This window comes from Dipodomys ordii, unplaced genomic scaffold, assembly GCF_000151885.1.
Source record: "Dipodomys ordii isolate 6190 unplaced genomic scaffold, Dord_2.0 Scaffold27, whole genome shotgun sequence".
Lineage (NCBI taxonomy): Eukaryota > Metazoa > Chordata > Mammalia > Rodentia > Heteromyidae > Dipodomys > Dipodomys ordii.
In genome coordinates, this window is record NW_012267243.1 from 12,102,983 (window position 1) to 12,126,647 (window position 23,665).

Here is a 23,665-nt window from a genome sequence, read left to right on the forward strand (position 1 = left end):
TAGAGCACTTGCCTTGCATGCCTGAGGCCCTGGGTTCAATTCCTCAGCACCACATAAGCAAAAAGAAAAAAGCTAGAAGTGGTGCTGTGGTTCAAGTGGTAGAGCGCTAGCCTTGAGCTGAAGAGCTGAGGGACAGCGCCCAGGCCCAGAGTTCAGGCCCCACAACCGGACCCAAAAAAATACACTTAGACATGATAAATTATACAAGACTCTAGACATTCACATAGTGAATATTCTTAGGAGAGAATCACAAAGACTCAATGATGTGCCTACGATCATATAAAATGGTATTTCTTAAAATGAACTCCAAGAAATGGAAACAAAAGGTTTCTTGTTATTGTTTTTCTCCTTTGTTGCTGTTTTTGCTTCTGGACTTTTGTCTTGTATGTAAGTTTATCTGTTTTGGGGAGGGGAAGGGGGGAGCACAGAAATGGTGGGACAGGGGTGATCAAATGCAACAATGATACTTGCTAGACACGGGGTTGACAATGAACTATATAACTTATGGGATGGGGTCAAGAGGGAAAAACTGTGAGGAAGCTAGGGAAGGGGTCCAAAAAGAAATGTACTCATTGCCTGACTTAGGAAACTGTACGTGCTCTGTGGTGAAAAATTTAAAAATGTTGCAGAGAGAGAGAGAGAAAGAAAACATGCACATTGGTATAAACCATGTGGCCTTTAATCAGATAGGCTTCGAACATTTCTGGGTGGCTCATCTTTCTCTTCAGTGTTCCTAAGGGGCTTCCACAAAGCTAATTCTTTTTTCCCCCTCTGCCACTCCTGGGCCTTGAACTTGTGGACTCCAGCTCCGCTTAGCTTTTTCTGGTGAAGGCTGGCACTCTACCACTGGAGCCATGGCTTCATTTCTGGGTTTTTTGCTTTACTTGAAGATGTGTCTCCTGGTCTTTTCACCTGGGCTAGCCTCAACCATGGCTCCTTTGATCTCAGTCCCCTGATTTCTAGGATTACAGGCTGAGCCACTAGTGCCTGGCTATAGAACCAGTGTTTCAAACTCTTGGATTGGAGTCTGTAGCTTCCCAGAGGCAGAAATGAGTATGGCCAGGAGTATCCTGAGGCCCATAAAAACCTTAAGGAGGATGCTTTCCCTGTTGAATTTCCATCCGGACACTTCCAGGAAATTTCCAGGAAACTGTGCTGTGGTCACCCAGGATCAATTGTCTGTGTTGAAGAAAGTGGAATGCAGCCATGAAAAATCAAATCCATTTCCCCTTGTCGGCCACTGCCTTGCTGAGTGAGAATCTCAGAGCGCCACACCTCATTTGCTCTGCCTTTCCCCACAAAGATGCCATGAAGACCCCTGGCTGAGATGAAGACCACTTTGAGGTCCTAGGAGAAAAGAGGGAGCTAACCCAGCATCAGTCCTTCCAAGTGGCCCTTTATTTATACTTGATTGAGTGGAGGGTAGAGCTCTTCGGCACCTACATGTCTCTCTCTGAGTGTCTTCTTGTCTAGGAGAATAGCCCGTGGCCACTGGTCTTCCCAGGACAGGACAAAGGAGAATTGTTGGTGAACCATCTGTCAAAAGCATTTCCTACTGTCATTTTGGGCTCTTTTGGTCTCCTTCTCTGAATAGAGCACATGAACGGATTGGAGAGGGATGGCCCTTTAAGTGGGGAATCTCATCTGCTGGCTCTGCTGTGTCAGAGATGTGAGTCTCCTGGAGAGGGTGACCCTCCTTTGATCCTCTCAGGCTGCTGGTTAGCACAGCCTGCCGAGAGCCCAGAGCCCCGTGTAAGGGATGGATTCTAGGCAGCAGAAACCTCTGATGGGCAGCCTTCCTGACCTCTCTGGGATTCACTGTGAAGCTGTACCTGGAATCTCTGTATTTGAAGTCATATATCTTCATTAGGACTCAATAGTAGATACGTTTTTTTTCAACCTGTAAGAAGGAAGCAATTTGTCTTGAGCACGGTGGATTTGATCTTTAGAGAGAGGTGAACAGCTAGCTTTTTTCCCCTCCCCTTCCAGTGCAAGCTAAAGATGATGAATGAAACACCCAGGGCAAGAAAGCTTCTTCACACCAGCAAGAATGATCTGTGGAAGGATTCTAAATCAATGCACACATAGTTACCTGGCTAAGGAGTGATTGGTAGCTTTATTTTGCTTCAGAGGCCTTCTGTCCCTCAACACACACACACACACACACACACACACACACACACACACACACCATAACTGTATCTTGCAAACCTGAGTTAATATATTGCCATCCAGTGAAGTGTATGTTGTCTAGAGGTTTAGTTGGGCTTCATGAGGAATACTTGTAATCCAAGAACCTGGGAGGCAGGAAGGAGAATCATAAATTCCAGATAACCTGAACTACACAGTGAGACTGTCTAAAAATAAAGCCAGAGAAGAGAAAATAAGTGTATCTATCAATAAATGAGAACCAATGGAGGGTTGTTTGGTGCAGTAATAAAGAATTTGAGGCACACACTATTTTGATGGATTACAAAGATTTGCATATGTGCACGTCTGTTTCTATAGCATTATCTGGTCTAGCCATGAGTCATTTGGTCAAAAAAAAAAAAAAAAACAACAAACCCAAAACAGGGAACATCGTGGGTAGTACTTTCCTCATGTAGTGTGAGAAAACATGGCTGGCTTTAGAATGATTTATGATCTGATTCTTGAACACCTTAAAAATGTTCTAAACTTAAGCCACACCCCATTCTAGGTGTTTAAAAACATATGTTTTATCATTTAATTCTTTAAACCTCTGTCTGTGAGAGGTACTGTTATCCCACGTTAGAGATGAGGAAAGGAAGGCAGAGAGAACACAGGTTGCTGGAGGTGATCCGTCTGTGAGTCACAGATCTGGTGTTCAGTCCAGGGCTCTGTGCACAGGCAATAACAAGGAAACCAGAGCTGGCCCATGTCTATTGTGCGCCTGAAGTGGGGAGGTCAGGTCTGGCCAGTGCCATATTGGCCGCGTGGTTAGAGGGGGGGTCTGTCTGGCATCTTGTCTTCATGGTGGGGGAAGGAGCAGTCCACCAGTAGGTGATGGGTGTACCTGAATCCCTGGAGACAGGGGCGTGCACTTGGGCAACTGGTCACTGAACCTGTCAGTCTAGTTCCTGGGACTGGGCGCTTCCTGTGACCTGCCCCCTGACCTGACCCTATATAGGTCTGGAGCAGCTCAGGTGCTGTTACGTCATGCCATGTGTCTCCGTGTTCGTGTCCCGTCTCCTGACTCTCCTCTGGTCACCGTGGTGTCCCAATTCAGCTCTCCATTGGAGCTGAATTGGTTGGTTGGTGTTGTTTTTGTTCTTTCTTCTCTGGCCTGTTTCCTGACTGTGTTAAGTATATTTGTAGGCTGTAGGCCTTTGTAACAATTGGCTGCCTGCACACCACTAGCGCTCCAGTAAAGACTCCAAGATTTGACCTCTCAAAATGTGGCTTCGCCGAATTCTCACCTTATAACATATCTGTGGCAGTATGGCGTGCACGAGGAAGTTAGCCTAAAATGGTTCAGAATCGCCTGGTGTTAATCTTGGCAAGATCACATCTTTGCCGGTGTGACTTAAAGACTGAGAAATGCATGCGACGATAAATGATTTTCAAGTCACTTAGAATCATTGAAGAGTAAAAAAGTTAGAGGATTTGAGAGAGTACAGTAGAGGTGAGTTAGAAGTACTTTGTTAGATAATAAGAGGAAAGAACATTGAATAGGGAAAATGATCAGCAATAGTTATCTGTGGAGCGGAGTTTTGGTTGAGGTTTGTCTTGGACCCTGAGCTCATCAGCTGTGCAGAGCACTTCCTGTTTGGTGTGAAGGAAAAGCCCTGGCGTACAGCAGGTAGCTCCCAATCTCCTGCAGATCCACCTTGTCCAGGGGTCACTTCACCCAGAGATGTACCTAAACACAGAAAGGTGGAGATCTTAGCCCTTCAGAGCCGAGGAGGAGCAGGCCTACCCTTCAAAGCTTTTGTTTTTCCAGGAATCCTAAAACTTCATTGTAATTAACAAAAGGGAGTGGATTCCAAATCAATTAAAGTTAAGGATCTCACATCTTGGCCAAAGAGAGGCCTAACATGGAAGTAAATTGACTGTACCTATATCTTTGATTCTGAGTTTTTGACCAAGCCAGAAAAAAATTACTTAAAGACAGCAAATTAAAAAAAAACCCTATTTCTAGATTTGATGTATTAAAATCTGAGTTAAATGTGCTCAGACTTACAAAGGAAGAAGTCTGTGAAAAGCACTATCAACCAAAAAGCAGGATCCTGTTACTCACCTTCCTTATCTAGCAAGAGGCTAAATGTTCTTTCCCACACATTCTGATCATTTTCTCTGGACCGGAGTAAGAATATACATTTGAAAAATAACTGAAAGCTTCTTTCTTGCAGGTGGACTTTGGGAGCCAAAGTGGAAATTTGGACTTATTTTATTACTAGCTTTATACAAAGAGTTTTGTCTATCATTATAGTAGGCTGAGCACCTGTGGCTCATGCCTGTCATCCTAGTTACTCAGGAGGCTGAGATATGAGGATCATGGTTCAAAGCCAGACCAGGAAAAAGAAAGTCTATGTGATTCTTATCTCCAATAATCACCTAAAAGCCAGAAGGCCCTGAGTTCAAGCCCAGGACCAGCACACACTCAAAAAATGTGTACAAGAAGTCTGTGTAGCCCAGTGAAAGAGGTACATCCCCAGCACAAGCCCTGTATTTAAAAAGAGAAATTGATTGCCTTTTCTCCAGGCTGAGGTGCTACTGCTCTAGAGCCGCAGAACTCTAGAACATAAATGTGTGTCATCTGGGGTTTCTCTTACAAAGTACAGCAGTTGTCCCTCCTAGGAGCCTATAAAGGAAACAGACTAATAATAATTAATGCTACTTTGGAAAATTCATTAAAAAGATTTTCTTTGTAATTTTAATCCCTTTAACAAGAACTCTGAGCAGTGCAGGTAACTGAAAAATGTCATCATTTATGGCCTATTTCAGGGTGAATGGCTTAAGCCACAATTCTAATACATTTCAAATAATAATTGAAAACTATAAAGACATCAGCTGGGATGAAAATTAAAGAATAAGTAGATTTAGTTGATGTTGAGCCAAAGTGATTTTTTTTGTCCACACACCTCCATTGCGGTCTGAGCTTGTTTGGTGGTTTTATCCTGCCACCTGGTGGTCATAATCTCTTACTGCAGTGAGCTTTGAATTGTCCAGAAGTATCCACAAAAGATGAAGGCTTTTCCAAGCAGCAATTATGTGTCGTTTTATTTGTAACTAAGTAGAATCTATTTCCAGGAAACAGAGATTATTAATAAATTCCAGAAGCTTTGACTCTCTTTACACTTGTGTTTCCTTAATAGTGCCATAGATGATAAGATTGATGACTGATAACAGGTATCTGTCCATTACCTCTGGCGCATTGTGATTTCTTTCTTCTCTGTTCTGGCTATTAGAAACCAGTCAGTTTCACACCATTTTGGTGGCTTGATCCAACTGCTGACATTTCACTGTGAATCACGTTTGGGACCCAGAAAGAGAAGTGAGAAATAGAAACTTAAACTAGACAGCATAGGAAGGAGGACCAGGCTGGAAGAGCTTGGCCGTGGTTAAGGAGGGATGGGCCAGAGGTCACGTGGAGAGGCAGAGTTTCAGGGCCCCAGGATTTTTATTCTTTACTTACTTTGTTCTATTTAAGCAGTTGTACCATGGGCTCTCAATTCAACGTGTCAGTGTATGAGAACAATGCATCGTGATCAGTACCACCCTTTCATTACCCTCCCCATCTCTCCCAAACCCCCATCCCCCCACTGCTGTTTTCATAGAAGTATATTACGATTGAATTCCCTCCCTTTGGCTCCCCATTTATCTACCCCTCCCCCGTGATGAAATGTATTTCAGCTTCCCGGTATTCATTTTGTTACATGGTAAGTTAGTTGTTGGGAGGAGTGATACTACTGGAATCCTCCACTGTGCATACCATTCTTTAGTCAATTTGTTTGTATATATACGGATATGGAACCTGTATATGTTTTCATTTATGTTTAAAATTTGCATCTAACTTCCACATTTGAGAGAAAACATGTGTTCTTTCTCTCTCCAAGCCTGACTTGCTTCACTTAACAGCTTTTTTTCCAAATCTATTTCCCTGCAAATGACACACTCTTCTTCCCAATGGATGAATAAATTTTGTATATATATATACACACATATATATAATCACATTTTTGATCTATTTGACCATTGAAGGGCATTTGGGTGTTTCCAGAAATTGGCTTTGGTGACCAGTGCAGCAATGAACATGGTGGTGCAGGTGTCTTTGCTGCATCCTAGCTTGCATTCATTGGGAGAAAAGCCCATGAGTACTATCAGTGGGACACAGGCTATTTCCATGTTTTTGTGGTTTTTTTTTTTAGCAATCTCCAAACTGCCATAATCTTTGATTCTAATCTAGCTGGAACAATCTCTGTCACATGTTCCCCATGGATGAATTTTGCATAACTCATAGATTACTGGTAAAAGAAGATCTCTTTGAAAACCAGAAGACTGAAGTGAGAATTCGCAGCTGTGTGACTGACCAGTGTGGGCAAGTGTGTCCCAACACTTTGCTGACGTAGCCTGGATAGCGTCTATGTTTGCAGTCCTTGTCTTATAGTGTCTGGAGTTTAATGGCATACAAATAAAACCTGTGGGATTAAAACTGGAAAAGATTCACGAGGATCTTGACTAAATCTTTTCCTTTCAAGTAAGGAAGGAGACATGTGTGTTTGTACAATATTTGCCCCTATGGGGAACTGATACTGGAGCTAGGATCCCTGTACTTTTCGTATTTGTTGAGGGATGGTTTAGATTCTGGATCATCTAAGGCAAATCATTTAGCACAAAAAGGGCCTTGTGTGTGTGTGTGTGTTTTTAAAGCTGTTGTTTGGCTAATTGAAACAGAATTTCTGGTAACTTTGTCAGAAGAAATATCTACTTCAGCTTTGACCATGGATGGAAAGCATAAGTTCAGTAAAACATCAAATTCATGAAGATCCCAAATAAATACAACAGAATTTCTTGGATATTATCTGTCTCTTTCATTCACTATGGTGGCTGCGGCTCACTTTTGGTTACTCCAGCTTGCATGTAAATGAATAGAACTGGAATACAATTCAGTTCTTCAGTTGCGTTTGTCATAATGGACTGCCCAGATGTGCACCGTTCACACCGTGGCAGACGCTTCTACAGGAGAGCACCGATGTGACTGAAAATGCCTTATTATGATTTCCGAGGCTTCTCGTATGCCTGTACCTCACTCTTTATGCTATCCTGATGAATTCCATTCACCATAAAGGGCAAGAGTTGAGATTTCATCTGCTCAGGATCCTGTAATAAGACATGGCACATCAGATAGCTTTCAGGCAGCAGAGATTTGTTTCCTCCAGTTTTGGAGGCTGGGAGTTCCGAGATCAGGTGCCAGTGTGGTTGTGATCTGGTGACGACTATCTTTGGCTATCGCTGGCTGTCTTCTTGCTAGGTCCTCACGTGGTGGAAGAGGCAGAGAAAGTCTTTTAGGTCCTTTTTTAAAGTCCTGAGCACTGGCAACACATATCTGTAATCTACTATAATCAGGAGGCTGAGATCTGAGGATGGCAATTCGAAGCCAGCCAGCCCAGGCAGAAGAGTCACTGAGACACTTATCCAGAAAGCCGCAAGTGGAGCTGTGGCTCAAATGGTAGCGCACTACCCTAGCTCAAAAAAGCTGAGACAGTACGTAGGCCTTGAGTTCAAGGCCCAGTACAGGCATATATTCCAAAAACCTAACTGGCAGTGTGGCTCAAATGTAGAGCACCAGCCTTGAGCAAATCAGTCAATCAATGGATAAGAACTTAATCATCATTTAAATTTCCAAAATGAAAGTTCACCGGCCCTTAGGACAGAAGGGCCTAGGTCTTCAGATCAAGGCTTTGGGCTTCCAAAGTCCCAATCTTCCCTGCGTGGGCACTCTCTCTCTTCCGAGCCAAATCTGCAAGGAGAAGACAGCCGACCAGGGAGGGTGTGGGTGACTGCTGGTGCAGAGAGCACTTGCTGGGCTGGCGCGAGGGCCCCAGCCCGGTCCTGCACGGCCGTCCTTCCTTTCCCGCGGTGTCTGGTTGCTTTGCTTTTCCTCCTCCTCCTCCTCCTCTCCCTGCAGCAGGGAGGGGACAATGTGCGCTGTCCAGCCCGCAGCTGCAGGCTGCCTTTGGCCGCGTGGGAGCTGCTGGCAGGAACAGAGCAGGGCGCGTGGGGGCAGCGTGAGCTCTGCCCGTGGCGTGAGCTCTGTGCGTGGCGTGAGCTCTGCGCGTGGCGTGAGCTCTGCGCGTGGCGTGCGTGCCAGGCGTGTGGGAGCGGCGTGAGCTCTACGCGTGGCGTGAGCTCTGCGTGTGGCGTGAGCTCTGCGCGTGGCGTGCGTGCCAGGCGTGCGGGGGTGGCGTGAGCTCTACGTGTGGTGTGAGCTCTGTGCGTGGCGTGCGTGCCAGGCATGTGGGGGCGGCGTGAACTCTGTGCGTGGCGTGCATGCCAGGCAGGTGGGGGCAGCGTGAGCTCTGCGCGTGGCGTGAGCTCTGTGCGTGGTGTGCGTGCCAGGCACGCGGGGGTGCCGTGAGCTCTGCTCGTGGCGTAAGCTCTGTGCGTGGCGTGCGTGCTGCGCGTGGTGTGAGCTCTGTGCGTGGCGTGAGCTCTGCGCGTGGCGTAAGCTCTGTGCGTGGCGTGCGTGCTGTGCGTGGCGTGAGCTCTGTGCGTGGCGTGCGTGCCAGGCGCGCGGGGTGCGCAGGCTGGTGGCTGGCTCTGTCCTCTGCGGGAGGCCGTGGCGCCTGCGGTGTAGACAGGAGCCCGCGCTGACCCGAGCCTCGGTGTCCCCCAGGAGGCCCGTGTGGGAGCAAGGGGCGCGCCCGTGGGAGGAAGGTGGCGCCCGTGGAGGAAGGTGGCGCCCGTGGGAGGAAGGTGGCGCCCCTGGAGGAAGGTGGCGCCCGTGGAGGAAGGGCGCTGGCGCAGAGGGGACGGGGCCATGCAGAGCGCAGCCAGCGTCCTCGGATACGACGCGCGGGTCACCGCACAGCCGGCGCTGGAAACGTCCATCTTCTGAGGAGAGACAGCCGGCGTGCCCCGGGGTGTGGCAGGGCGCTGGGCGCGTGTGCACGCGGAGAAGGAAGACGCGTGGAGGTGCGGAGCGCGGCCTGCATTCCAGCTGTAAAGGTTGTGTCTTGGGCTCGGTTTCCACTCCTGAAACAGCTCCCTAGTCGTGGCCACGGGGACTTGAACCCGAATCTGAATTTACTTAACGAGATAATGAAATTCTTAACATCTGTTCAGGTCGAGGCCAGCCGGGACTACAGACGGCCCGGTCCTAGACTCACCCTCCCATTAGCATGCGCCCCAGCACGTTGTCAATTCTGGCCATCGCTGTCTCCCCCTCTTCCTCTCTCCGCCTTTACCGTGTCAGTTAGGACGGAAAGAGCTTGGTGATGTCCTTGGACCGAAAGGGGAAGAGAAATCCTGACACTAAATAACACAAAGTGGGCCTGGACAGCGTCGCAGGAAAACGCGCTCAGAAAAGTTAATTAAACTCAGGAAATAGGCTGCGAGATAATTAAGTGTAGCCCTAATTTTACACTGCTGGCATTCTATATCGTTTGTGCAAGGGTCCAAAGGAACATGAGACAGAAAATCTCCAGGCTGTGGCTTGATTCATAGGAATCGTTACCAGCAGTTAAATGGCCAGACAAATGGTAAACCGCGGTAAGCAAATTATATTCCATAAAGTAAACGTGATAATTATGTTGCACCTATAAGACATTTGTAATTCCTTTTAATTATCAGGGAACTGAGCTGTCAGTATTCAGACATAGAAAATAATAAATGTATAAACCTCCAAATCCAGGTCCTTAGACATGGAGTTTTCTAAGTTCCTTTATTGAATTTTAGAGGAGTTTTGACACACACACACACACATACACACGCACACTACACTTTTGATTATTTAAATAGAAGCATAATGGTGTGTACTTTATGAGATATGTGATTATTTTCATATATATGTTAATATATATACATATAAATGTTAATCATCCTGATTTATGAAAAGTGGAATTATTAAATCAGGATAATTAAAATCTCCATTACCTCATTACCTATAATCTTTGTGGCATGAAAATGTGAAATTTCCTTATTTATTGAAGTATATAATACATTATTACTGATGGTGGTCACCTGTTGAACAATAGATTCAAAATTGAATCCTATCAATCTGAAACCTATACCAATGATCAATACCTTCCCTCTTTTTTTCCTTTATCCTAAGTTGAATATACTTTACATTATAAGGCTGGAAGCATCCTTGATTTCTTACTTTAGTATGACAGAATTAACACAAAGCTAAAAAAATCCCTGTCCCAGGCAAGAGCAAAACGCATTCTTTCACCCCAGCAGAGGTGGGGTGGTTACCTGCTGGCTGGGCTCCATGTTCAGGTAGCTGGGCGGTTATAACTCAATACCACAAGGCCATCAGACAACTGATTACACATTCAATTGTCTGGTGTTTAGTTTTCTCATGCTTCCAGGTGAACTTGGCATTGCTTTTGGACAGGGAATGAAATATTTATGTAATAACTGACCTAGGATTTCCTCTATTCCTTTCATTCATTTGTTTTTCTTTCTTTCTTTTTTTCAACCCGTTTCTCTGCAGGACAGGTAGAAAATAAACCAAAGTCTATGTCTTTGCTTCCAAAGTGAGTTGAATCCATTCTATTTCTTATTTACTCTGTTGGAGAAGTTCTGAATGAAGACAACTTGTCTTGGGTTCTATTTGATCAGCGATTACTTGGAACACCAGGAGGCACTGCTGTTTCCTCTCCCATCTTCGTCTGAAAGGGAAAGAGTTGGAGGAGTCTTGGAAGTCCGAGCTGAGGACCTAGGGCTTGCTAGCTAGGCAGGTGCTCTCTTGCTGAGCCACGGCCCCAGGTTTGGCCTTTCTTTCATCCTGTACAGCCTTACTGACAGTTTGTGGCTTATCTGGAGCCCAGAGTTTCCCAGGGACCTCGTTCTTCTTGGGACAAGAGATCATCAGGGCAGAACAGACAAACATAGAACCAGATGTTACATAGGACACAGAAGAAGTAATCTCCCTCACCCCCATCCCTCTCATACCTATCAAGAAAGAGTTGAACCCTGAGGCTCATCCAGGCTTGGGAGATGAAGGACCAAGTGTATCCAATTTGTTTGCATCAGAAGCTGACTTACTGGTATACACGGTGGTGCCTCTGCCGCAGGGCTCACCCAGACCGAGGAAGCAAAAGGAGTGGTGTGGGCTGGAGGAGGAGTCTTAGCTGCTTGAGCTGGCCTGCTGGGGACGGCTTGCATTCCCAGCCCTATAAAGCTGTGGCCTCTCTTATGCAGCCCAGTGGACAGAGACCGTGCATCTACCCAGTAGACCTCAGACTGGAGAGGAAGATGAGTGGAAAGCAAACTCCCCTCTCTCCAGGACTTTTTAAAGAACCCAAAGTAAAGAAACGACAGCTATTTATACTTACTGAGCTGTATTGCTCAAATGGGAGAACGCAAAGATCTCAGGATAGGCGTGAGCCTCCGTTCACACGGAAAACATTGGCCAGCAAGAATGCGCAGGAGGTGGCAGCTGATTGCAGCAGTCTGGTGAGAGCACCCGTCCATCTGTTGCTCTTTAAGTTGTTTTCCTAGTACTTGGCCTTGTGTTCTTTCTTGCTCTGCTTTTTTGCTCAAGGCTGGCACTTTACCACTTGAGCTACACCTCAAGCCCAGCTTTTTGCTGGTGAATTGGAGATGGAATTACATAGACTTTTCTATCCAGGCTGAGTTTGAACTGTGTTCCTTCTATCTCAGACCACCACGTATCAAGAATTACAGATGTGACCCAAATAAACAAACTCAGAGATGAGAATGGAAATGTCACTACAGAAACAATCAAGATTCAGAACATTATAAGGGAATACTTCTCAAACCTTTATGCTAGTAAGTTTGAGAATCTGGAAGAAATGGACGATTTCCTAGCAAATATTGACATGCCAAAACTAAACCAGGATGAGTTAAACAAACTTAACAGACCCATATCAAGCATCAAAATGGAAACAGCAATAAGAGACCTCCCATCTAAGAAATGGATGGATTTACAGCGGAATTCTACAAGGCCTTCAAAGCAGAGCTCACACCAGTACTCCTCCAACTCTTCAATGAAATTGAAAGAAAAAGTTCACCATTGAACTCTTTCTATGAAGCCATCATAACCATCATCCCCAAACCAGGCAGGGACTCAGCAAAGGAAGAGAACTATAGACTCTTTTCTTTGATGAACATCGATGCAAAACTTCTCAACAAAATTTTGGCCAATTGATTTCAACAATTCATCAAAAAAATCATACACTATGATCAAACAGGATTCATTTCAGAGATGCAAAGCTGGTTCAATATATGCAAATCAATATGATTCATCACATTAACAAGATTAAGGATAAGAACCACATGGTTATCTCAATAGATGCAGAAAAAGCATTTGGCAGGATCCAACACCCCTTTGTGATGAAAGTTCTGGAAAAATTAGGAATTCATAGGACGTTCCTCAATACGATAAAGGCTGTATATGACAAACTTACAGCCAGCATTATACTTAGTGGCAAAAACTAAAGCCATTTCCTCTAAACTCAGGAACAAGACAAGGATGTCCACTCTCTCCACTTCTCTTCAGTTTAGTATTAGAATGCCTAGCTACAGCAATAAGACAAGATGCAAACATAAAGGGGATCCAAATAGGGAAAGCTGAAGTAAAACTCTCCCTCTTTGCAGATGACATGATCTTGTATTTAAAGAACCCCACAGACTCCACTCCCAAATTACTCAAGCTGATTCAAAACTTTGGCAAAGTAACAGGGTATAAAATTAATCCTCAAAAATCAATGGCTTTTTTGTATGTCAGCAATGAGAAGAGTGTGGCTGAAATCAGGAAAGCAAGTCCTTTTGTAATAGCCCACAAAAAATAAAATACCCAGGAATTAACTAAAGAAGTGAAGGACCTCTATGTTGAAAACTTTAAAAACCTGAAAAAGGAAATCAAAGCAGAACTTAGAAAGTGGAAAAACCTCCCATGCTCCTGGACTGGAAGGATCAACATTGTGAAAATGGCAATACTTCCCAAGGCTATCTACAAATTCAATGCGATACCTATCAATATTCCAACCTCATTCTTCAAGGAAATAGAAGAGGCAATCCAAAAATTCATATGGAACAATAAAAGACCCCGAATAGCAAAAACAATCCTCAACAGAAAGAATAGTGCTGGAGGAATATCAATACCAATTTCAAACTCTATTACAAAGCCATAGTAACCAAAACAGCTTGGTACTGGCACAAGAACAGACCTCAGAACTAATGGAATAGAATTGAAAACCCAGAAATGAACCCACAGACCTATAGCCATCTAATCTTCGATAAGGGAGCTAAAAAAATAGAACGGAAGAAAGACAGCCTCTTCAGTAAATGGTGCTGGCAAAATTGGTTAATCACCTGTAGAAAACTAAAGCTAGATCCGTATATATCACCTTGCATGAGAATCAACTCCAAATGGATCAAAGACCTCAGAGTCAAATCAGACACTCTGAAAATATTACAGGAAGGAATGAGAAATCCTAGGTCTCCTTAGCACAGGCCGAAATTTTCTTAATAGAGACCCAGAAACGCAACAAATCAAAGAAAGGTTGGACAAATAGGATTGCATGAAGCTGAAGAGCTTCTGCATGGCAAAGGACATAGCTAGCAAGATCAATAGAAAGCCCATGGATTGGGAGAAGATCTTCATTAGTCATACAATAGACAAGGGTCTCATATCTAAAATATACCTGGAACTCAAAAAATTAAATCTCCCAACATCAAATCCTCAAAGAAACAACTGTCCAATAAATAAGTGGGTTAAAGACTTAAAGAGAAATTCTCTGAAGAGGAAAGAAGGATGGCCAATAGACACATGAAGAAATGCTCAACCTCCCTAGCCATAAAAGAAATGCAAATCAAAACAACATTGAGACTCCATCTCACCCATTAGAATGGCTATAATCAAGAACTCTAATAACAACAGATGCTGGAGGGGATGTGGACAGAAGGGAACCCTACTGCATTGTTGGTGGGAGTGTAAACTTGTTCAACTACTTTGGAAAGTAGTATGGAGGTTCCTCAAACGAGTCCACATAGAGCTCCATTATGACCCAGCAATCCCACTTTTGGGCATTTACCCAAATGCTCACAAAGAAGACCACACTAAAGCTACCAGCACAACTATGTTTATTGCAACATTATTTACCATAGCTAAGATATGGAACCAACCCAGATACCCCTAGTAGATGAATGGATATATATAATGGAATTCTAAGCCTCCATCAGAAAGAATGACATTGCCCCATTTGTTAGGAAATGGAAAGACGGAAAACATTATGTTAAGTGAAGTAAGCTAGGCCCAAAGAAACATAGGTCCCATGGTTTTCCTTATTTGCAATAACTAGTATATGTCTGGGACAAGCAGAAAAGATAAAAAGCTATGTACATATAACCAGATAAGATGATGTTATGCAAAATGAGCCCCAACATAGGGACACCAGTGGTCTTTTCTTTCTTGGTATTGTTTCTAATGTATTTATAATATACCATGGGATTTTTTTCTTTGTATGTTCCTCCCCCATGGTATAACCCCTGTTTTCACTGCATTTGATGTTGGTGCCCTGCATCTTGTATATACACGTCTCTAATTTGGGGAGGGGAAGGGAAAAAACAAGATGCTTAAATAGGGATACAGGTTGACCCATTGTAACACATTGTAACAATGAGATGCACAAGACACTATGTTGAAAAACAAACTTTACAATTGGGCGGGGAGTGTAGTTGTAGAAGTGGGAGGGAAGGCATGGTAGGCGAAATACAAAGGAGGAGGAAGTAACAATGCTTGATAGGAAATGCACTCATTACCTTGCTCACGTAACTAACCCCTCTGTACAGTATTTTTACAACAAAAAACATATAAAAAAGAATTACAGGTGTGAGCCACTGGCCCATCCATTATTCTTTTTGAAGAGATCACCTGAGTCACACTCTCTGCTACTTCCTCTCTTTGATGAAAAAGGCTCCAACATGACCAAGAGCAAGTCCTGAATGGCCCTTTCCTTTGCCCACCAATGCTAGCACACAGAACCTTTTCTCCACACTAGAATCCACTGCATGGGCCAGTGTCCCATGGGCTCCGTTAGATGAAGGGGTAGAGCAAGTTGGCGAATGCCGAAAAGAAGAAATGTCGGTGAGAGTTCTGGTGGCGATGGGAAAAGAGTCCAGGAATCTAGGTACTTTTTAGACTCTGAAGTCAGAAAAACAATGCTTCGTTTCCTGCTTGGTCTCTTCCTCAGTCTTGGGGATCGCCAGCCCGGGTCACTCTACACAGCCCAGTGGATGGAGCTGACAGAAGATCGTGGGGGAGCGCTGGAGTTCAGATGACTTACGATTATTCAGCGGTTGTCTGGAGAGATCGTGCCCCACAGAGTGCTCCAGGCCAGCTGAGAGGCTGCTCAGAGCATTAGAGGTCGGGGAGGCCCTTAAACATCTCGGGGTGCTCTTGTTCAATGGTTCTGAGAGATGAACTATGACAACACGGTTCCTTGTCGGTGTTCACCAGGATTTGAGAAGACAGAATTTCCGGAAAGGGAACCCAAGAGGTGTTGTTAATTCTGAAAAACAGCTTTGGCCAATTTAGGATTTATTTTTAAATTTGGGCCTTTTTTTTTTTTTGAAATCACTCACTGCCATTTGCAACTGCGAATGCAGCAGAGTAATAATATATTTTCACTGTCTTGCCCAAGGGCTGTGTAAATTTTTTTCACTCTGTCACACTGTTGATGAAGGGATTTTAAATCACCTGGAAACCTGAAGCTTGTGCGATCACCTATTACAGAGACGTTTTAATTAGGAGAGACAGGGAGGCCATTCCCTGTGCTTCCTCCATCCAGCCAATGACTTCCAGCGCTGGTGGCTGAGAGAAAGGACCATGAACATCTGACCTCAGAGAGCTCCTGTTCTTGCACTAACTAGCCATCTGTGGCTTCAACATCCCTTTTATAACTGAAAACCTCCATCTTTTCACAAAGGGATGTGGTGTGTGTGTGTGTGTGTGCACGTGTGTGTGTTGGTGTAAACTCAGGGCCTTTCTCTTTCTTGCTGTCTTGCTCGCTGCTCAGGCATGGCTGGGGGCAAGGTGATCGGCAGCATCATCACCGGGGTGGAAGCTGAGAACGTAGCACGAATGGGTGAAGCTGTGGAGGAGCGGCAGCTGTGGGCTGGGTAGAAGCGGCCCTTTATCTTCATCACCTTAGAAGTGTGGTCTCAGGAAGGGGAGAGGCGAGGAGGGGAGACTGTAGGGTCTTGGGGTTGGCACATGAACCATCCAACGTGTCTCTAAAGGACAGGGTGACCCCTAAATTCCCACACATGGGGGATAGTGCAGGTGATTCAGGTCACCTAAAGCAATGTAAGTGTTTCCTCAGATCATCTCCTGTATGTGAAAATGAAGGCTAATTTGTGTTCTGTTGTCGGGGTTGGAAGCTCTGTCTCCTGGTCATTTGTCTGACACGTTGCTAGGGACTCTGTGTGTGTGTGCCTCATTGTGGAGTCTTTAAAACTTCTAGAAATCCACTAGAAAAAAAATCACTTCTGTTTTTGGTAGCTGTGGACGGATGTGAGTGTGGGGAGCGAATCACCGCGGCTGTGTCTGCTAACGCACGTGTCGCTGTCAGCTCTGGGCCCTCTTCAGATGGCCTGCGGTGACAGGCGCTGTCTCGTGGCAGGGAGGATTTCAGCTGGTGCTGGCTGTGACCTCAGGGTCACCTGCAAAAACCCAATAGACAGGCTCGCCCAAGGCAGGGCCTGGCAAGTGTTAGCCGGCATCATTTATTCCGTATCACTTTTTCCGCATGTGTTAAGAGTCACACGCGTGGAAGGCATGGACACTCACAGAGTGAGCCAAGTGCTCCCTGTCCACGACGTGCTCCCTAGGCGTGCTCCCGTCTGATCATCTTACAGACAGGTCCTTTCACACCTGATGATTCTACCCATCATGGGCAGAAAATACTTGAATCCCCCCCCCCATACTGAACACGTGTAGGCTTTTTCTTGTCATGATTCCCCAAACCACATAGGATAACAATTACGAACACAACGCTGGGACGCAATCAAGTACTGCGTGTCATCTAGGCTGACTGAGGAGACATCAGAGGAGGCGTGTGAGTTCCATGCAAATGCTCTGCCATTTGCAGGATGTGCTCAGAAGTCTCACAGAGGAGAGCAGCCTCAGAATCTGGGCGCCTCTGTGCGTCTGAGATGCATCTGTGCAGATGCTGATTGGCATTTGTTTGCAGACAGTGCTCTGGGCTTGTGTACCACTTGCACATCTTTGAGGTTATAGGTGCACATAATGCTCACACTTAACATGCTTTTGAGGCTCTAGATGCAACATGCTACACGGATTTTCATAGTCTATGGCTTCTTTGAAAAGCCATTTAGCTTTGTATAAGTGTTTGAGATGATTTTTCTTTACTGCACTGCGTCACCCTGGGAACACAGTGTTTACATACTTTTGTAGGACACATCTCTCAAAGGGGAATTGCTATATAGGTGCATTTTCACGCTTGGTAGATATTAGCAAATAGCCTTCCACATGATTTCCCCTATTTTAAATCTTAACCAATTTGAATGTGTATTTCCCCTGCAAATACGGGGTGTTTCCAACTTTGGGGTATTTGCCAATTGGAGTGAAAAGTGGTATCTCTACATAGTTTGATTTTTGTTCCTCTTGTAAGCAAGCTTGTATTTTAGAATGCAGACTTCACAAATTTTCTTTGAAATCCGTACTCTTATATCCAGCATTGTTTACTATGCTTTTATTTTATGTGTAAAGTGCTAAAATAAACGCCACAGTGCGTCCTGTTTTCTTTGGGAGGAACTTAATCAGCACTGCAGTATTAAGTAGTTCAGTCCTCTGACGCGGATGGATACCTAGGAAGAAAGGTAGCCTGATCTTTGCAATGTGGTTTTTACAGCCGCATGCTCCCCATCTCCACCCACATACTCATAAACCAAGACTCCTCTTCTTAATTCTCTTAAAAGTATCACTTAGATGGAGAATGATCCAGTTTTCCAGCTGGTTTTCTACTTCTCATAGGATTTGTTCAGAGAACGAAACAGAGGTAGAATCCTATTTATTATGAAAAGCAAGAAAGCAAACACAGAAACTGTCTTTTGTACTTGTTTCTGTGTTATTCCTCATCTTAGGAAATCTTGTTGAGGACCTCGCACTCTGCGGCATGTATAATCCACAAGGACAGTCTCCTCTGCCTCGGAACTCTAAGCCCTGGCGTGGAAATTCCAAGAAGGCCATTCCGATAGCACAGGTGTACGGATGTATTTAATTTTCTTCTGGATGAGGTATATAAAAAACTCACTTTTCTCTGATCTCAGATGTATTGCTACCAGGCTTTATGAATTCAACTTAATACTTCAAGCCAAAATATGTTCTTCTATGTTTAGCAACCATAAATGTATTTCTACGGGAATTAAGGTGTGAGTCGGGCCTCAGGCTTCAAATGTCACTAAATCTCTCCTAGTTGAAGATTTGGAACTATCACAGACAAATAGAGGGAGAAGATCTGACTCAAGACTTATATATATATGTATATAAATATATGAAATGTGTTCACTAGAAGTAGCTCTCGTGAAATTGACGTGTCTCGTGTTAGCCTTCTGGCTTTTGTGGAGTAGATCCCAGAGCAATCTCGGCACAGCACTGAGGCACACCCAAATTCCACGTCCTCATCTTTATATCTGACTTCCTTCCTTCCCTCCTTCCTTCCTTCCTTCTCTATACAGACACTGCTTCTCGCCTTTACCTGGAAATACAGGTGTACAAATTCTTATCCGTATCCATTGGTGGGTACTGGGTTCGAATTCAGGGCCTTGCACTTGCTAGGCAGGTGTTCGGCACCCCTTTTTTGCCTCCACTACTTTTGGAGTGTCTCACGTTGCTGCCTGGCAGCAGCTTGGGGGTGTCCACCGGGTTTGCAGAAGTGTACAGACATGCTAGGCTTTCATTATATTTGATTGATCACTTCAAGGGCCAGTTGCTGGAAGAAGGGAGGATATTTTTTCTCCCCTCATGCTTTCTCCATAGTCATTTAATATTTATACAGTGCCTTTCATTTTTCTATCGGGTTGTTTGCTTGCTAGGTTTCAAGAGGGCTTTCGGTATACAATCAACTTCCTAGGAGGTACAGAATGGAAAACTCAGAAGATAACTCCATTTTTTTCTCCATGGCCGCCCGTGTCATATGCTCTGTGAGTGTTCATTTCTGTTGTTTTAAAGGTAAACAGAGTGAGTTGATTTGACAGCGAGGGGAAGGCTGAGGAGGGGCGAGGCCTGCCATTGGGAGGGAGTTTCCCCAGGGCGGTGTGTGGGGCATAATCGCTGACCTCAGCAGACTCTGCCCAGATGGCATGCAAGACGTTGTGTGTCCCACATGCATTCCTCTCCAAACAGGAAGCGGGGAGCCCCAGGTATCCCCAAACATTTTCATTAGAGGGCCCTAATTCCCTGGGAAGGGGACCAATTTACATGTTAGCCATTATGTAAAGAGTTTCCTGGGGAAATGAGAGTTAATTGGCACATCTTTCTGTGGGAGTCAGCGGTGCTTCGGGGCCCCTTGTAGATCAGATCCCTCCCAGTTGCCCGAGACCCAGCTTTTAACTCAGGCTCTATTCCTTCATCTGGTTTTCAGTCATTTCTTTTTCTGTGAAGTCTACAGTTTAATGATAGGAAAATACCACCAGTCACTTTTGCCAGATGGATGTGAAGTCTTTGAACTGCTAGACTGTCCTTGTAGCTTTTTTTTTTTTTACCCCCCTTTCTTTTCTGGGTAGCAGTTGGTGTAATGTGATCTTTTCATTCTGTTAATAATAAGTTATGCATCGTCACATCCTTGCCTAATTAGACTTACAGTTTTCAATTAACAGAATTTTTGATGATACATTATTATCCTTATTAGTGAGGTCACAGACTCTATTATCACAAAGACTGAAGTCTCTATTGTCAGGATAATCTTGAAAGAACCGTTTAACTTCGTGGAACGTATCTGGTGAAGGAGCGTCATACTTTGATGTCTAATTTGACCCCCATCAAGAGCCAAAATGATTCCCCTCTTCATCCCCGTCTCAGAACGAGAAGTGCGACTGATTCTCTTAGTTTAAGATGCAGACCTGTCCGAACATGAAACCTGCAGTATTAAAACGTGAGCAGGTGAGCAGCCAGATCCTCTTATTCCATGGCTCCTCATGTCCCCGGATGTAATTTACAGTGATCTGTGAAACTGATGAACTCCAGTAGTTTTTAATATCATTCTTATGAGGGCTTCGGGCCTCTCCAGAAGGCAGCTTTGGGCTGGGCATCATCTTTGAGTTGGAATTAAAAACACTGTTGGGTTTTGATGGTGGTCCTTTGGATTTTTCTTTTATTGTTCAGATACAAAATAATGAAGACCTGTGGATAGTGTAGGAGCTGTGTGTTGCAGCCATTAGATGATTGATGTTTAGTTTTTTCTTCCTGACTTGGGAGGATTTTGAGTGCTTTGATGCTCTTAGATTCACAAGTGGCCACAAATGGTGTGGTGGGCGGGGGTAGAGACAGGTGTAGCTGCTTCATTGTTTCTCTAATTCTTTCGTTTGTTTGTTCCTTCCTTCCTTTTTCTGTCTTTCCTTCTTCCCCCCCTCTCTCTCCCTCCCTCCCTCCCTCTCTCCCTCCCTCTGAACTCAGGGCTTGGGCACTGTCCCTAGGTTTTGTGCTCAAGCCTAGCACTCTACCACATGAGTCACAGCTCCACTTCTGGTGTTTTGGTGGTTAATTGGAGATAAGAGTCTCACAGACTTTCCTGCCTGGGCTGGCTTTGAATCCAGATCCTCAGATCTCAGTCTTCTAAGTAGCTAGGATTACAGGCAGGAGCCACCAGCACCTGGCTTCATCCCTCTCTCTCTCAAAGTGGGAATAGCTATAGAAGCTGGAAAAGAATGTATAACATTTGTATTACTATTACACAAGTAACTTTGATACATAAGCCATACCATTTCCACTATATATGCACATAAAAGCTAGTGTTGCAAGTTGTTATCTGCTTGGGTGTTATGTGTTATAGGTAGAGTGTGCACCAAACATAACTGGGGAGTGGGGGAGGGAGGCCAGGACGCAGATTAAGCTGCTCTTCCAGGCTGGAAACACTGTGTTCCACAGCCAGCGCCTAAAACAGACTCATGCATTGCTCAAACAACCCGATCAGACAGGGGCCCCAGCACGGGAGAAACTGCAGCAGTGACTTGGTGGAACAGATCCACACCCATGAGACACGTCTTGGTATGTGAAGCTCTGGCATTTCAGGTTTGAATAGAAAAACACCTTTTGCAAACACCTAGAACCTCTCTGTGATTGCTTACCAAGCAGTGAACAGCACATGAGATGATTCGCACACTTCATTATTCCCAGAGATTAGCAAATAATTCCGTTTAGTTTTAAGAGCAAGTCCAGTGACATTTCTGAGATAGAGTATCTTCTATCATAGTAGAAGACATCTATACTTTTTTGTGTGAGACAGTTCTATGTAGATCAGGCTGGACTTACACCCTTGAACCTCCAGCTAGGATCCTCCCTAGTGCTGAACTTACAGGCGTGCACTGCCATGCGTGGCTAGAGGAACTGACCGTACTCGTTTCTTTGTGTCTATGTCTTGTGCCTTGCTTATGGTAGACACCTAATATTTATTGATGAATTGTTGAGGCTTGGCCAATATACCCAAAAAGCAATAACCTTTATTAAGAGATATATCCCACGTTCTTTGTGAATTGCTAGGTGCCTATTCAGCCACACAGATGCCCCCCATTAGTGAAAGATCCCGTACTTGCATCTGATTTGCATTGTTCTCACAGCTGCTTCAGCAGGGCTCAGAGCAGTTGATTTGCTGCTGTATTCAGAAAATATAGTGAAAGATCCTAACCTCCCGACAAAGGCTCGTGTGCACAGCATTGAGTTCTAGGTCCTTCTTAGGGAAATGCAATGGCCATGAGTGCCCACTTCCACGGTGTGTGCGTGGACCCTGTCTCACCACGGGCAGCGGGTACCGTCTGCTTCCACATGGCCCCTGTGCTGTGTGGTGCTCTCTGTTAGCATAAGTGTGCATGAGCATCAACTTGCAGTGTGCGTGGCAGAAGGGCGTGTTTAGCACTACTGTAAAATTGCCCAGCAGTCAATGGGTAACCAAAGTTTTGGATACTAACAGTAGCTGCAATCTGAGTGTAAGGAGTAGATCAGGCTGGTCGCTCATAGATGTAATCCTAGCTACTCAGGAGGCTGAGATCAGAGGATCATGGTTCAAAGCCAGCAGATGCAGGAAAGTCTGTGAGGCTTTTATCTCCATAAACCATCAAAAAGCCAGAAGCAGAGCTGTTGCTCAAATGGTAGAGCACTAGCCTTGAGTGAAAAAGCTCAGTGATAGCACAGAGCCCTCAGTTCAAGCCCCAGGACCTGCACAAAGTGAAGAAGAATTAGAAGAAAGATGAAGAAGATGAAGAAGAGGAGGAGGAGGAGGAGGAAGAAGGGGAGGAGGAGGAGGAGGATGAGGAGGAAGAAAAGGAGGAGAAGAGAAGGAGGAGAAGTCAAACACATGGGCTGCACTTAGCTTAGAATCTGGTAGCTCACACTTGTTCCTCTCTAGTGTGTCTACTGGTTCTTGTGTCAATTATCTTCAATGGAAGAGATGTCAGATACATTCACAGAGAGCATTTTCAAGAAACAGATGTCAAGGAGTTGTCTCCACTTAGAAATGCTGCACTAGACCATCCCCACTCTGAGCAGACATCTGGAGCCAATACAGCTCAGGACTGAGAGGCACTTGGTGTGCAGTACTGTATTTCTCAACTAGAAGCCAAGACGAGCTGGGTGTCAGTGACTCCTGCCTATAATCCTAGCTGTTCAGGAGGCTGAGCTCCTTCAGGTTAAAACCAATGTTGGCAGAAAAGTCTGTGGGACTTTATCTCCAGTTAACCAGCAAAATGATGTTCTGTAGGTATAGTTCAAGTGAGTGATTGCCAGCTGTGAGTAAGCAAGCTGACTAAAAGTGCAAGACCCAGAGTTTAAGACCTGGTACTAGCTTACATGTGTGTGCGCATGCATACACACACATGCACACACACTAAAAACCAAACAGACAAAACACACTACACTCACACTATACTCACTGTGTACTGTGAATAGAAAAGGTAATAGTACATTAAATAAAGAGACATTGATCCAGCATAGAGAAATATAATCAGATTTCATGCAAATCAAATCTTTGGAGAAGCATTTTAATGACAACTCCTGCAAGTGACTCTTAATTCAGGATCCAACTTTTTTTTCTTAAATGAAAATCTCAATTAAAAAAATATTCCCCCAGGGGCTGGGAAGGTGGCTCAGTGGTAGAGCGCTTGCCTTGCATGCATGAGGCTCTGGGTTCGATTCCTCAGCACCACATAAGCAAAAAGAAAAAAGCCGGAAGTGGTGCTGTGGCTCAAGTGGTAGAGCACTAGCCTTGAGCTGAAGAGCTGA